This window comes from Hipposideros armiger, unplaced genomic scaffold, assembly GCF_001890085.2.
Source record: "Hipposideros armiger isolate ML-2016 unplaced genomic scaffold, ASM189008v1 scaffold_30, whole genome shotgun sequence".
NCBI lineage: Eukaryota > Metazoa > Chordata > Mammalia > Chiroptera > Hipposideridae > Hipposideros > Hipposideros armiger.
The window spans coordinates 1,997,004-2,001,876 of NW_017731380.1; the positions used below are offsets into that span (position 1 = coordinate 1,997,004).

General features: G+C 40.0%; 1 protein-coding gene across 3 annotated transcripts in view; it reads left to right on the top strand.

Annotated features, from left to right (window-relative positions):
- The first annotated feature begins 201 nt into the window (after positions 1-201).
- Positions 202-4,873, top strand: part of ITGB6 (integrin subunit beta 6) — a 129,759-nt gene continuing 125,087 nt past the window's right edge. For all 3 annotated transcript variants that reach the window (XM_019636872.1, XM_019636873.1, XM_019636874.1), the window contains exon 1: positions 202-588. The gene's annotated coding sequence lies outside the window, so the exon portion shown is untranslated. The remainder of the gene's footprint in view (positions 589-4,873) is intronic.

Genomic DNA, 4,873 nt, shown 5'->3' on the forward strand with positions numbered 1-4,873 from the left:
AATGTAAATATAAACACACACACATGATACGGGAAAGTTTGAAAGGAGCTTGGTCATCGACTTGGATGTCAATTCAACTCTCAACTTGCCCCGTACTATTTTGGGATATTAAAATCTATATGTGCTTAATATCCCAGCCACCCTGCCATCCATTAAGTTTGAATGTCCTTTATGGAATGAACTTGATCCTCCTGCCTTACTTTTGGTCTCTCTCCAGAGGAGCTAATGCGCTGGCATAGTTCTCCCATTTGTCAGCCAGAAGTCTGGTTACACATTTGCTCGTCAATCTAAACTAACCTATTCTCATACAAGCACTTGGAGTTTCGTGTAAATCAACCAGACGTTCTGTCATTCACCAGCAATATCTCTCTATAGTATTCTACACCCATGTGCCTTCATGAAATATTTCACTAAGTTTGTGGAAGATATATTCAAATGAATGTGCTTTTTCAGGAATGGTGACACCCGAATGTTATAAATCTGTTCATTACCACAACAAGGATAAATGGTATTTCTGCCAAAGACTTTTGATAACCGGTACAGTAATGAATCTCAGCACTTTCTGAAATTAAAGGTCTGCCCTGAGAGGTAAGTAGCATAATGCATGACTAACAAACGCAAACCCAAATTTCGGAGCTAAGTTTTCCTTGTCAGTGTAAACTGATCATTTCCAACAGACATGGACTTAGGAAGTTCATAATGTTATTTATATTCTCTTTATATTAATGTCCAGGTCAAACTGACCCACCATTTAAAAAGGTCAGGCCCTTATTAACTTAGCATGCTTTATTGTGGTTTTTCTTACACTTGAATTCACATAGGTTTTAACAGTTGTACTTCAAAAATCTGATATGGTTTAAGGACAATATGTCATTGGGTTATTAGTTCATCATTCAGTCAAATATTTTAACGTTCAGTTGAATGGTCTCTTAAGCTTTTCAAGATACTTGTTTCTGATTATAGTGATTAATTGTTTAAAAAGTTTTTTTTTAAGTAGGTGGTTTGACTCTAGCCTTCACTAGCTCTTTTGGCATTTTCAAGAGGGATAAAGGAGCTAAGAAATTGGGAAGTCAAACAAGAAGAATAAATATCAGTTCTCATTGATATGTGCATGACATTGGGCCGGTTAACTTCAGTGTTTCTGGATTGTAAAACGGTGTTTACTGTAGAGCTAATTCATGACAACTATGAAGAAAATGAAGAGGCGAAGGCTTCTGATTTAACTATCTACAAAGAGGGCATTTTATTCCTACAGGTGTCTGAAAACGCCTGGTATCACTACTAGTCACTTCAAGCACTGGATGTATGACTATCAGTGCTGTAAAATTTAAAAAATCCAATATCTGTGAAACGTTATTAGTCCAAATAATATGCCTTCTAAAATTAAAGACTCACAGAGAAAGCTATACTGTATTGGCTTTCAAAATGCCCCAAACAGCATATATTGTAGATTCTGGTCAGAGAGTAATGGTTTTGGATTCTGAACAGGCTCAGCAGTTCATAGTTAAAATTTTTTGGTACTGGGTTTCAAACATAAAGTCACTTGGCCATAGTGTGAAGATTAGTATCTATTTAAGTAATATTCTGTGCCTGGTGAAACGCACAAATGCCTTCCTCCTGATCATTCTCTCCTCTCCATTCCTGTTCATTTTCATAGTAGCCTTTTTCCTCTATCTTAATTACTCCCTCTAGTGTTTACTGGAAAAAGTACAGGAACTAAACCTCAATTTTCAAACAAAATATTATTGCAATCTCTCCATATTTTCCCCAGTTACCATACATTAAAGCAAACTTACCGCCAGGTGTTTTGACATGAACTCTTTGACTGCAAGGATTTTTTTTATCTGAGAGCCTCAAATTTAGATTTTTGTATTCCAACGTCAGATCCCACGAGCAGGCGTTGACCTCTACTCTGTCAGGGTTGGATACCTTCTCTGCCTTTGAATTCCTATATTCTATTTGCTTTCACTGTGATATGCAAGAGGGGAACAGATTCGCTAATGAACTAAAGCATGCAAGTGCCATTTCTTTACATTTTTCCCAGGGATGGAACTTATAATTTGATTCTTCTAAGTTACCTAAGAGGTTTGAGGTATTTTGACTCAAAAGAAAGCGATTGATTTTTGTTTTGTTTTTAAATGGCCTTACGGAAACTCTTGGCATGTTTTCTGCCACAGAAGCCCTTAGTCAAACCAGGAAGAGTAACTTCTTGCTAAACTTACTGCTAATGGGCACTTGTTTACAGAGAAGAAAATTGTCAGCTGCCATTGCTCCTACTTTGGAAACCAGCCACAGCTGAGTGTGAGAGCTAACTATAGGCCAAGGTCATCTGGGGATCCATGCAGCGAACTTGCAGTGATGGCGCCCACACCTCACCCGAGCACATGGTCCTGCCAGTCCTGCCAGTGCAACCCAGGGAGCTATTTTCAGCAGGAGTTCTCACAAGGAGGTCCTTGACTGTTCTTCACGCTGCTGGTGTTTGGTTCTGCACTGAACCATTTTAAACCCGAATCTTCTCTACGCACTGACCTCTTCTCTCTTTCACAATATCCTACCTTTTTGAGACCCCCATAGGAGGTTAATAGATGTGTCAAATTATCACATCAAAACTGATCTTTTGCTTAACAACATGAAGCTCACCCCCACACACAGCTCTACCACATCAAATTACTTCAACCCAGCGCCTGAGCAGAAAACCTCAGGCTTATTTAGCTTCCTTCTGAACTCCAGTTATCCACCAACCTCCAGTCATCGCCAGGCCTTGTCCATTCAGATTCCTAAGGCTCTATTGTTGATCCTCTTCCCTTCCACTTCTAGTGTCATTGCATTTCATTCACTTTTGCCTAGACTGCTGTAGTCACTTCCATTAGAATGCATCACTTTTATTTTATTTTATTTTATTTTTAATCCTTCCATGGATCCCATCACCTACAAGGTAAATGTCAGATGCCTTAGTTTGGTAGTCGAGGTTCTTCAAGATCCAGCCACTCCTGCCTCTTTTCCAGGCTCAGCTCTTGTCATTCCCTTCATGGCATCTTCCCATCCCTCCCTTCATCACACAAATATACCCTACATTTTGGCCAAACTAAGTAAGGTATTCTTCTCCAAACCCCTCATGCTCTTCCATGTCTCCAGATCTGCCTAGTGATCTCATCTACTTAGTGTTCTTCTAATTTCTTCCATCAGGATTCAGTGTGAGCATCACTTTTTTGATGGAGCTTTCCCCAACACTCTTCCAAAGCTTCCCACATAGACTATAAACACACATACGGTTAGTCCCACTACCTATGATGCTCTGTAGGCCACTGTTCACTTAGTTCTTATGTCACTACACACACACACACACACACACACACACACACACACACACAGAGAGAGAGAGAGAGAGAGAGAGAGAGAGAGAGAGAGATTTTGGACTCTCTCATTAGCCTGTGAGGCTCTTAATGTAAGAACCTTATATAATTGAATGTTGTGTTCCCTTAGAGCCATAGTTAAATTTAAACAGTAAATAATTCTGTTGTATTAATTTTAAAAAGTAGAAATCTCATAAACAAAGAAGCTAATTAATCCAAGAAAGTATACTTTAATCCAAGTCCTGTTTTAATCGATGCTCTTCACTAAACAGAGCTTGGCTTACCAGATTCCAAGCTGGGTTGTAGTCTAAGGACCCATATCTGCATTTCAGAAAAACAGATGCTTCTGCCAAGAGATGAGCTAGAAAAGTCTTGGGGACCAACAAATTCAGTCAGAGAAAAAGAGTCAGGAGGAAAAATGTGCTGGGGCTGCAGCTTGCTGCCTGATGTGCACAATCCAATTCTGGAAGACTTCAGAACCAAAGCAGCTGTTAGCATTGAGAGAAATACCATGCATGGCTCGTACATATTATATGCCTCTAGGCTGTCTCTTCTCTCGCTTATCTCCTTACACTCTATGTTTGTTCATGCACATTCCCACCTTGGATGTAGGCTTAACCTGGTAACCTTGACTTCAAGCTCAATTACCAGCGCAGTTCCCAGCTATGCCTTTCCAGGTTAGTCATTCCCCCATGCTGCTTTTCCCCAAGACAAACACTTCTTCAAAAGGCTGCCGAGGTTTACTAGTCTATGCTTACCTTGGGTGACATTTGGGAGCCAGTTCATGGCCCGCAGTCTTCTCTGTTCTTCCTCATCATACCAAGTACCAACCCTGCTTCAGTCTGCTCAAGGCTCGGATGCATACTGATCCCTCACCAGCTGTGAAAAACTGACTCCCAGAAAAATATTTGGACTATGAAATGCTTCTTAAATTTGGTTAGCCTCCATATATCTAAACTTCTCTTACTCTTCATCTATACAAGTTCTTCATTTTTTCATTACCTTATTTTTAAAAAAAGTTACTGAACATTTGTGCCACACCTGGGATGGAGGCAGTGAACAAGACAGTCCTTCCCCCCAAAATCTTGCAGTCCAGCTGGTTTTCCATTGTCCCTTGGATCTTACCAATATATAGAAATCTGTCAGTATTCATCAAATGTGATCTTACCTCCCATCCCTCTGGGCCTGTCTGAATTCATATCATTCATCATAGCTCCATTTAAGTCTTCCTATCAATGTCCCATGGTGTCTCCCTCTCACAACAGGCTGGATTCTGAACCAGCTAAAAGAAAATATCTAAGGATGCTGCATAGAGAACCAGTGCTAATCTTAAGGAGGCTTCTACTAGCATCTGTCATACTTATAATTTGTATCAACTAGAGATTTTGATACACACAGAAAGGGCCCGCCTACTCCTTGTGTAAAAACCACAAAGCTGGATGGGTAAGAAAGGTATCCAGCCACAGAATCAAGATGTATTAGTTATCTCTTGCTACATAGCAAATCACGCCAAAATTGAG